Genomic DNA, 11,997 nt, shown 5'->3' with positions numbered 1-11,997 from the left:
GTTCCAGTTATTATTTCTTACATCCTGGACCCCTTGTCTCAGTCTGGACTCTGCCTTTCCCCTCAGGTTAGGTCCTTTGTCCCTCCCGGTACTTTGAGCAGTCTTTCTTCTTTGGGTAGGCAATTGAGGAGAGTCAAGATTAACCTCCTCCCCAGTCTTAAAAAAGATTTACCTAAGGTGGGAAATCTTTGTTTGATCCAGATTCCCCCCTCAGAGGAAAAGTACCAGCAGTGTCCAAGGTATTTTGTATCAGGTGACAGGACCACTTGACTTCTCAGGAAGGAGAGAGATTAGTATCTTCACAGTCTTACTGTTTCTTCCTAATGGACCATCAAGGCTGTGATGGCCGGTTGTCTGGTGGGTGTCTCCTAAATACACACACAATTGTAATTGTTATCTCATGTAGGGAAGTGAACAGAGCTTCGGCTCCACTCCCCCCATGCACTTGGTGGTATACTACACCAATGCTGCCCCAAACAAGGACCTGGTTCCTTTTACTCCTTCCTCAGAGCAGCAGGGGAGCCAAGGAGATTGTGACTTTAAATCACAATTTCCCTCCTGGCATGTTCCAGGGGTAGTCCAGTGAACTTTGTAATGGGCAGATTGTGCAGTTATGGTATAATTTCAACTGGAAAGTAAAATTTGAGGATTGTTACTGAATCCCTATAAAATATTAGAAGAAATCACCTAATCCTCTTATTAATACCTATAGTTTTCACAGTCAAACTGTAAATTCTCACAGTATGAGCCCCTAGAATGGCCCTGTCTTTAAATTCCCTTACCTAAGGCTCTAATTATTTATTTGATCAGGCTATTATTCTCTTACTTTTCACCAAGGGTCTATTACTTTTGAACTGTCTATCTGAGCTCCAACAATTGTCCTTAGGTCCAAATATTTATTAGACAGGAGGATAATTCAAAGTGACATACTGTGCAAAGCACTCCAGGAAAAATCCTTTGGATGATTATATATGTTTTGTATTTTCTTCAGAAAGCAAAGGAAATGATGAAGAAACAAAGCTATTACCAGCTGAGGACTGACATTCATCCAGCTGCTTGAGACCAATTAAAATTAAATTTAAGAAATAAATACATACCATGTAAAAAAAGTGATGAAGTCACAACAACCTGGTGCAGAATCTACTGGTCATAGATACTGAAGTCAGAGGGCAAGAAGAATGCCAAAAAGGGGGGAAAGAAAGAGGAAGAGACAAGAGGGATGGGGGAAAAGAGGAAGGAACATTGTTGTGGTACAAAGAAAACCCAAGTACGTTCTAATTTAGTCGAGACCATGAGCAAAAATATTTTATATTAAAAGTAGTGTGAGTACTATACATCTTCTATTCCTCATAGTAGGTCATTAACACCTGAGTAAACCCGAGAACTGAGTGTCCTCGTAGATTCCCCGCAGTGGTAAGGTAACAAGATACAAGTCTTAATAATCAGCCAGATCATCCTCTCTGCGTATCGCTGCAAAAGCAAGTGAACTCCGGTGGCTCTCCATGTAGGGAGGGAAGGATTCCTGCCTTCTCGGACAAACCCAGCTGCTCTGTGAGGTTATGGTGTTGTGTGTCAAAAAGCAGGGGTGCTGGAGCAGAGGGACTGTCGGCAGAGACCCATATCTCACAGACTTGCCATATTTTATGCAGAAGTTCAGTTGATAATTAATACTTAACAACTTTTGGGTCCTCCCTTTGAATTCCACTGTACAAACACAGGCAGGATGGTGTATGTGTATGGGGGAAGAGAAGATGCTGACATCAGCTGCATGGCTCTTCTGTTGGGAATGAAGAGAGAGGCCAGTAGATCAACACAGACGGAGGGATGCTTCACAGGCAATTCTGTTAGATCAACCACCTGGAGGTGTTTTTTCTTTTCTTCTCTGGCCTTACCATGCTGTTTTTGCCATGGAAGGGGCAAACTGGCCCTATAGATCTTCAGCACCTCAAAGAAAGGAATTTATCAAATCAGTGTTAAACAACTGAGCATTATAATTAGCTTATGTGCTAGCTCAATATAATTAGTTATCCCTCCCTTGTTCATTATACTCATTGCATCTTGTCTCTGTAAGGTCTTTGTGGCTGGCATTATGTTTGTACAGCTCCTAACACAGCGAGCCCCTGATCTTTGGTGGGCAGCTTTGAAACTACCTCAAAATCAATAATTAAGTCAATGATCCAGCATAGCCAAGGCTGTTTTCTTAATTAGGCAAATGCTATGTCTCAGTGACTTCTAGTTAAGTCCTGAAACCACTTTGAAAACTAATACAGGGGAGTTTCCTAAAAAGCCAGGTGAGTTCAGAAGAACTATGTCAGGTCTGGTGAGTGTGGGCATCTGGTTAGATGTTAGAAAAGCAACTGATGCTATTTTCTGATAGATTTTTTGAGACTGGAACATAGAACTATAGCATCAAAATTTCTAAAGAAGCAGGATGCAGCATCAACTAGCAACAGAAGTCTGTAACAGCTGTTTCTTCTTCAAATATTCCAATGGTCTGTATGGACAGAGCTCCTGCTGAGGTTCATTGTCAGGGCAGCTGGAACTAAGAAAGAAGCAGTCATTACCTCATACATTTATTTTTCTGCAGGGGTTTTATCAACTTTCTTTCTCTATTAAATCTTAAGGTGCCTGTCACCTAACGAGAAGGATAACAAAAAGCTTGTTCCTCACTTAGACTGCTCAAGGCCTGGTTCTTTCTTTTCTCTTTCTTCCTTCCCCTTTCCCCTAGAGATATTCCAGCATTATTCCAGCAGTATGAAACAAGCTATGCAGTTTACATCAGAGCAATAAGACTGAGAAGGTCTTGATCCATTAAAACATTATGCTCAACACATTGGAAATGGAGTAGATTCTTAGAAACACATGGAAGGATGAGAATCATAGAATTAAACACATTTCTACCTCCTTCCTTCCCACACTGGATATCTTGTGTTAGCCTCTTGTGTCTTTTATATAGCTGTTAAAGCCTTAAGCATCCATCGGACAAGAATATTAATGTGCCAATAAAAAATTCATTCTGTGTCAGTACAACTAAGAACCGGCAACCTTATTAGCCATGTGGTGATGCTAAACATAAAACTATCAACATATTTTCCAAATGCGTAATTACTGTGTTTAGACGCTTTGTATGCCAAGTCTTTACGTGCTGCATTAAAATATTTTTTAGCATATCAACAATTTAGACTTAAAATAAGCTGTATTTTTTATATTTACAAATTTTAGAAGTGAAACATCAGTGTCTTATGTGGCATGGTAATGAACTATGAACCATGAACTCATGGATTCCAAAGAAAAGTAGTAAATATTTATGAACCAGAACTTTTTAGAGGTTCATTTTAAATTTGACTTTGTGACAGAGATCTTGACTTTGTGACAAATTGTTCTTCTGAGATCTCCAGCACCAAGAGGTTCAGCTCGTTTGGCTTAGCAGTCAGGACCATTTTGCTAGTCTTACTAAGCATTTACTCAGGTAAGCCACCTGTTGACCTCAGTAAAAGACTGAGGAACCCTGGCAGGATATGGCTTCCAAACTCTTCATTGCTTATCAGAAGTGAACCAAACCTCTGCATCTTTCATCATTACTCTGATCTTTATGATTTGATGTCTGTTTATTCTCCCAGACATTTGTTTGATATGCTGTGATGACTTTTTGCTGGGTATCTTATCCCTGTAATTTTAAATGACATTAAAAGAACATTAGGTAGCATGGTTAAATATTCTATCATCAGGAAGTGACAAATTTAAGGTTTTATGAGTAACCAGAAATTTTACCAGAATATACACATGCCTCCTTGTGGATACACAATATTAAAGTCTGCATGCTCTTTATCAAAGATTCATGAACAGTTTTTTGTTTTTTTTCCTTTCATTTTCATACACTTGTGCTATTTGTATGGTCTAATTGTTCTGTGTCTCTTTATTGATGTGGTCAGAAATTATAAAAAATTGGGTGCTTCAATTTGTAGGAACCAAACGTGAGACACATTAAAGGGTGAGGTTTGCAGAAAGTGCTAAGCACTAACTTTATGGAAATCAGGCCCCTTTACAGTGTCTCAAATTGGGCACTCAAAAACACAGCCATGAAAAGCCATAGTCACTCTTAAGAACACTGGCCTTGAAGCTCCCATTGACTTTCCTTGCATTTGTTGGTGCTCAGCATATTTGAAATTAAGTGACCAAAATTAGATGCCATTTTGAAAATACAGCTGTCATAATAAAAAGTCTAAGAAGTTATTTTCCTTCTAAGACATAGGTATGTGTCACAACCTGGCTCGGCCCTCTCCCCCTCCCAACCACTCTGGAAGGACACCAGTCTGTTGTGAGAGGATCCAGCCACTGGATCCTATGTGCTCTAAGCCAACTGTGTCTGGGCAGAGCCGGGTCACTATTCCTAGCTCTGGATCTCCAAGGTGCACTCCCAGGGGCAGGCCTCATGTCTGCCACCCTTCCTTGGGATGTGGGGATACACAGCTACCTGAGACCCTAAAAACAATGGCTTAGACCTCCCAAGCCCCTGGTTGCTTATACATATTCCCTCAGAGTTCTAGCTCATTGTGGGTGCTCTGAATTTCTTGATAAAATGGAGTTGAGAATTTGATACATACTGTGACTAAGTGGGATACATATGTATCAAGTATTCCAGCCCTCCTGTATTTTATACTTTCTTTTCATTTAGTGTCAAAAATATTCCTTAGACATAATGCAGAGCATGAGGCAGTTAACTATGTATGCAACTTAGCTGCAAACCCAGATGGCCTATACATGTCAGCAATTTTTCACTATTACTTGATTTTGTTTCAATTAATCTGTAGAATGTTGAAAGTACAAGAATAGTTTGCTGTGTAAATATCATATCAGCAATGCTGCATGATAAATGAAAACTACACTGGGATGCAGGGACTGTTACATCATCTGCAATGACCTGAGGTCTTTTCAGCAACAACTTACCAAGGATCTTTCCAGCGAGGAAGAGGAGCGAAATGCCATGATAATTGTCACCATTTGTCTGTCCCCTTTATGCTTGTAGATTGTTACGATTTTGGCATATTTGAAATCTTGGGGTAAAACCTGTACTCTATGAATCCCAGTGCGGTTTTGTTCATCACGCAGCACTGCTGACATGCAGTGTATTTTTCCTGGGTTGTTTGTCCGGCATTGGCAGCAGATTACATAGTACTATTACAACCATGTTTCTAGGTTTGTAAAAAAAATTTGCATGTTGTTACTTGAGAAATAATATGTGATCATCTACTTATGGACTCTGTGCATACTTACATGAGTGATTGTTGCACATGCCACTAAACTTTGGCATTCCAGTCTGTTATGTGTTTAACAGTGCAAGCTATAATGTTCTGTTCACGTAGGGTTTTCTAAAATGGATTTTTCTTAGCCCCCCATTCTCCAAGTCTCCCACTTAAAAATTTTTTTTAAAGTCATATTCTGGACTATTTCACCAAGGATCCATAGAATGCAATGAATCCATCATTATGCATAAGTTTTGTCTGAAAGCCTCTCTCTCCACAAAGAGATCAGGTTGTCATTATTTATCAATACAAATGAGAAGATAACAAACCGAATGGGCAACTACAAAAATAGGGATAAGAAATACTTTGCTTTGTGTTCAGGTTGGTACAAGCAGATATAACTAGAACTCCTGAGTTGGAATAAATAAAGAAAATTCATACCTTCTGTCAGTGAAAAATCCCTAATGGTGGGAGATCAGCTTGAATGTGGGAGGTGCCTTCTGCTATCCTACTTTGTGTCATAATCCTATTATGTCTCACAAGTTAAGCAAGTGTTCAGCTTGGTCAGTACTTCAATGGGAGGCTTCCAAAGAATATGTATGCAATGGAGGAATAGGTGTTGATACGTTGGTTGGTATCAATCTTCCTAAGTCAAGTCATTATTGAACTAATATCCCTGCATGGTGTTTAAGGTCACTATGCTAATGCTGATGTCTTCTTCTGAAGAGATGTAAAACTGAGGTCATGACTGTTTGTAGTAAGTAGAGGACCCATGGTACTTTTTCAAAGAGTTAGAACATTGAGGCTACTATCCTGGCCAAATTCCAAGTTGGATGTTTACATTATGCCTCATAAACTTCTCCCTACAGACATTAAGAAATTATTAAGTCATTATTAATACTACCTGTCAATGCTCCGTGAAAGTGGGTTGCAAGTTAACATTGGAAAAGTAAGGAAGGTGGAATATGGAGGGATCCTGGCTCATGACAACTCATGACACCAACAAAGTTAGTGGTCAGTCCTGGATGTGGAAAAGATTGTTTACTGCTAAGAAACACTTAAGAGATTTAAGTAATATTTATAGATAGCTTGTTCTGTTAGGACATTGTGCCTGCAATCTATTCTTAGTATGTTGCACTCTCAGCCCTGAATTTTGTGGCTATTGACATTTGTTGCATCCCTAACACTGCAGCCTTTTTTCCATCTGCATATTTGTAAAGCTTCATTGCCCCCCCCCCACCCCCCAAAGCCTTGCTTAAATGGTCTTCAGCAGTCTGTTTGGCCACTTGGCAGAGTTTCCATGACAACAAATAACAGATTTAAATCTTTTTATTAAAGTTAATGTTTAAAATCAATTTACACAAGTTAAGAGGGAAGGTACTGTACATCTGGGGTTGGGCTTGGGTTATGGGGGAATGCAAGTATCAGTTACAAGGTTCATGAGGTACATATATATCACATAAACAGCATAGATCCGTATTGGGGTGTGGGAGTTTTTAAAGCATCAGTGGATAAGTTGGCTCAAGTACGCCGCCAATGGAATGTATTAAGAGTCCAAGTCAGTAGTGGTGTAGAGAATAAGTACGTGGGTGGGGTACGTCCCTCAGTTCGTAAGGGAAGGAAGTGGGTTATTTCCCTGATTGGCGTTCTCGGTTCTCGACCTGGTACTGGTGGTATCCTGTGATGTGTTCCGTGTAGATGTCTCTGGAACACCTGATGGTGTCAGACACCATGAGCTGTCTCATGAGCTGGGCGTAACGTTGACCAGATCCGCACGCTCTCAGTACCGGCTCATTGTGGGGGTCCCATGCGCCCAAGGCTCCCACGATCAGGGCGTGTATCTGGACCTCATAGCCCTGGGCTCTCAGGGTGTCGGCCAGCGGGGTGTACTTCAACGCCTTCCATGCTCAGGCCTCGTGGAAAGCCGGTGACCTATTTTCAAATGGCACCGTGACCTCTACCCTGAGGACCTTCTTTTTTTCTGTGTTGGTCACAACAATGTCAGGTCGCAGTTGGCTGTCTGTTCTGGGGATGGCGGAGTTGATACCGTATTAATTAAGGGCCAAAGCCCTAAATGTAATTAAGCTAGGCTCCTGGATAATAAAAACTATTTTAGGTATATTAAAAGGGGGCTATAATCAAATAATTGATTATACAATTATTAAAGTAGGCAAACAGTTGTGATTGGAGTGTTGGTTAAATGCTTTTGTTTGCCTTGGCATTTCCAAAGTTAATACATTTACTATTCTATAGAAAAGAAAAAGGTTGTTATCCTAACTGTATCTCTACATATTTGCTGAATTTGATAGCATTATGAGTATTTGGAAGGCATACTGTTACCTTGTTACCATTAATGCAAGACATTTTCTGTGCTTGGTAGGCTGTGATTGGAAGACATTTAATATCTACTAGATCTGAGTCTATTATTAAAGTTTCCCAACATTTCCTATTATAAAATCATGTTTTAACTTCCTTATAACTTTTCCAAATGTAACCATTTGGTTTTAAACTTCTCATGTCAGGTGTGGGGGGGGGAGAGATTTTGTCTGATTAAAAAAGAAAAATCAGCCAAAGCAGTTCCACCGCTTCTGAGAATGAGACTAGGGAAAAATATATCATTTTTCCTCATGTTCAATTCTGGCCATCTCCTCTTTAAAAAACTCTAACATCCTTGTGCTTTGAAATTTGGCTGAGGAGTGATCTTTGTGTCAGGGATGTGTCTCTTGCTGTTCCTTGTGCAAATCTGCATAAAGTTGGCCAAGCGATAACCCTTTGAAAAATGGCACTATGCACATGGTCAGTAGAGACCTGTTAGATTTTAGCAGTTACATTCCTAGAATATTTGATTCATGCTGGGCATGCTCTAGCCTGGGGCAGAGCATGACTTTCCCTGCAATCGCAGCTCTGGGCTGCTGTTGGCCATGTCATGGCTGGACATCTGATATGAGAACAGGGAGCCTGTATCTCTTGTGCTTTCAGTGATCCCCTTGCTGAGCCTAGGAGGAAACTGCTTGATATGACCGTAGAGGGAATAAGTGCCAAAGCAGTGGATGTTAGTTGCGGGGTGGGGAGTAATTGGGACTGGAGACTGGTAGGGGTGGGAAGAGAGGGAAATTGGGACTAGAAGTTGGGGTGGAAGGGAGCCTGGAACTGGAGACTAGGATGGAGGAAAGAGACATAACAGTTGAGAAGCCAGATGAGAGGGAATTGGGGCTGGCTGGGCAAAGAATGTGGGAATAGTGGGGAAGACTGGAGCAAGGAGTCTGGGGTGGTCAGACTAAAATTTCTTGGGCAAGGAGACTGGGACTATGGTAAGAAGCATGAAGAATAGGGACTAGGGAGATGAGCCAGGGATGTGTGTGGAGGGAGGACTGGAACAGGGACAGGTTGGAAAGGACAGGGCAGAAACTGTCAATCTTGGAGAAAAGGGGCAGAAGAGTCTGTGCCCACTAGAGCACATTCCCCTCCAGAACCTGGACTCAAGCCCAAGATTCCTGAGTCTCACCATTCCTCTGCTGTCAGCAAATATCTGTGAATCCCACTGGCTGAGCCCCATTCACAGGTAATGGCAACCTTATCATCTTGTATTTCTTAATTTTTGAGTGCTTGACTTTGAAACCTCAATAATGTTCTTTTAATGCAGTCTTTTGATGTGTAATTAGATATTAGCTTGCAATGTGAAATGGCATAAAGGGGTTAGGGAAGCCAATACAATTTAGGTTATAAAGTGTTATGACTACCCGGGGGAGGGGGAAGTCATGGACTCTGGCTGCATGGAATGGCTAGGAATGGCTTCTGGTCAAACACTTTTCTTCTGTTTCTCTGAAGACACCTCAGTGGCTGCTTTATGGAGATGAGGCTATAAATGATAGATTGACAGCGGCCCTCTACTGGGGTGTCTACACTATCCTTTTTTTCTAAAATTTACCACCATTGCTACAACTGGTGCAGCTGTGTTGGTAGACATGTTGTCTGACTTTGCTCAGAGCATATCTAGTTGACATAATAGTACAAATGCCAGCAGCAGTAGCTGTTGTTTTATATTTGCTAGTCTGTTGTCCTCCATTGCTACCACCTGCAGAACTGCATTGGTGTAGTAATGGTGAACAATTTTATAAAAATAAACAATGTAGACAAGATCTGTGATCTTTTTGTCAACACCCTGCAATTCCTAGCATAAATTAAAGTTGACTGTTAGCATTAACTTGTGCTTGTTCTCCCCCTGGTTCAGCAATAAATTCCCCTGTGAAAGAGCATTCAGGGAGGCAAAGCAGTGGCCAGTGGAAGGCATGGGCTTTATGCTCCCATGGATGGTCCTGGTCTCTGGTAGATACCCATTTTGAGATCAGTGGGTTTCACGGACTGATCGCTGGCCAGTTGCAGGGGGAAGGGAACTTATTTTCCTTTCTGAAAATCTTTTTTGAAATTGTCTGCCTTCGTGGTGAAAAAAAGAAACAAGATCTTGTTTTCCATAAGATCCTGTTAGAGGCATAAGAGAACTTGTACTTGCACAGAAATTCCCACTCTATTTATTGCGCCTAATAGAAAGAATAAGTATGTCTGACTTTGAATACATTGGTGCTATGGGTACATATAGGAGCTATATATTATACGCATAAGTCATCGTGTGCATAAGTCATTAAAAGAACATATACTTTCCACTACAAGTAGATGTGAATTTGAAAAATCTATATGCCACCAAGTCCTATAAGAATTTATTACAGAATTCACTGGGATCACTTACACTGTCATAAGCTCCTTCAGTGTCATTCCTTTGTTTACACAAAGCTAAATTCAGGCACGTAAAGACATATTAGAGATAAGTGCAAGGATTCGGATGACAGAAAATCAATTATTTATTCCACTTTAGTTCACATTCGCATTTAAACTGAATTTCATTAATTTGTATACAGTATACATGCTGGGTTCAGTCAGTAAGAATCTGAATGGATTTTTAAAAAAATCTGATTTCTAATCTCTAAAATAGTATTAAAAATATCTTATGTGAAGATATTCTTGTGTGAATATTCTTGTGTAGCACTAACTGGATGTATTACTCTCTCTACTGTAACATTCAGTGTTAACATTACATTTAATGGCTTACTCTTTACTGGTTCTAAATTATTCTCTTATTCTGTTTTGATACTATCTCCCTGGTCACCCATTAAAATAAATTCACTTATAAATTTCATGGTACTTGAATTTACTTGCAAATGGTCAGGATAACTTTTTCAGCTTCTTTTCAGCATATTAGCCCCTGATTCTACAACTTTTTGTGCATAGACAGACCCCCTGAGACCTCACGGTGCCCCATTGCATAGAGACTTGGGGTCCACCTGCACTGAGTTAATTGCACGGTACAGACTTCAACGATCATTTATGGATGATTAATATTTTATGAATGATGAATATTTTAATTAACAAACATTAGTAAACAGTCATATAAATGTTTCCAATTAAAAGTAACTTCACATTTATTGGCTACACTAAAAGTACTTATACAATACCGTTCATATGATGGTTATATTTACGTAAGGACAATTTGTTGTAAAAATTTTATTTATGTAGATGAAAAGATTCTAACAGCAGATCCATGTTTAGTAAGTCTTAATTTTTGATGCACATTAAAAATATACAACACATATACGGTCAAAGACACACACATGTATAATATATAGACTTTTTTGTTTCTGATTTATGTATTTTTTGCCTATTTTAATTTACATGTGCTTTTTAAAAAATCCTTGGTTGAAAGTAAGGGACATGTACAGGTTGTTTACCCATGAATTGAGTGCAAAAATTGACCAATTTTGAAAGGATCCATGGCACTACTTGTGCACAATAGTTGTGCAGGACCAGGACCATATTTTCTTATTTACACATTTGTGGAACAACTTACAATGGCTAATCAAATGTAGATGATGTGCTCAACTCTTGTAAACTGGAGTATTTCCACTGAAATCAATAGAGCTATGCCAGTTTACAGCAGCTGAAGATCTTGCTCAAAATGTATGGTAAGCTATACTCCCGGGCTATAATGCACAAGTTGAGCCCTTTGTCATCTGAGAAGTCCAATTAACTTCAAGAAGGTCTCTGCTATCAGTGGGACTACTCATATAAACGTTTGTTTTCTAGCTTAGGCCTCTTCTCAGGTAAGACCTACAGAATTTTAGCTTTTGGAGTAAGAGAGGTTCTTTTCTGCCTTCAAGTAATAGGTGGGTAAAATCAATATAAACTACTACTGGCAATAGTTCTTTCAGTAGCTTTTTCATTGTCAACTGGACAGAATATTTTTTCCAATGGATAATGATTTGCGTGGCTCCCTCCCTTTCCCCGCTTTCTTCCTGCACATACAACTGGGCTGTACTGCTTTCTACAAGTGCAGTGCTGTTGTCTCTTGTGTCATTATCTCAAGTGTGGTGAGAAATTTCAAAATGTCCTAATTCCCAATATCTCTGTGGATCACTGTGGCTCCCTTAATGAATAGAATAATTAACCGTGATAATATGCTTTCACGTTCAGTTTTAATTAATCAATTGCACAAGTAATATAGAAGCGATGAATCACATGCAATACATCTAAGCATAAGCAGGGATTTACATACAAGACACTACATGCTAATGATAGAAGGGAAAGAAAATAGAGATGTTACAGAGACAGCCATTAGGAAAACGAAAGGTGCAGAAAGAGAGACTGTAAATTGTTGGATGCATTCCTCTCTGCTCCTATCTTATGCTATATGCACTGGGGCCAA

This window comes from Chelonia mydas, chromosome 11, assembly GCF_015237465.2.
Source record: "Chelonia mydas isolate rCheMyd1 chromosome 11, rCheMyd1.pri.v2, whole genome shotgun sequence".
NCBI classification, from domain to species: Eukaryota; Metazoa; Chordata; order Testudines; family Cheloniidae; genus Chelonia; species Chelonia mydas.
This window is presented reverse-complemented; position numbering follows the sequence as displayed.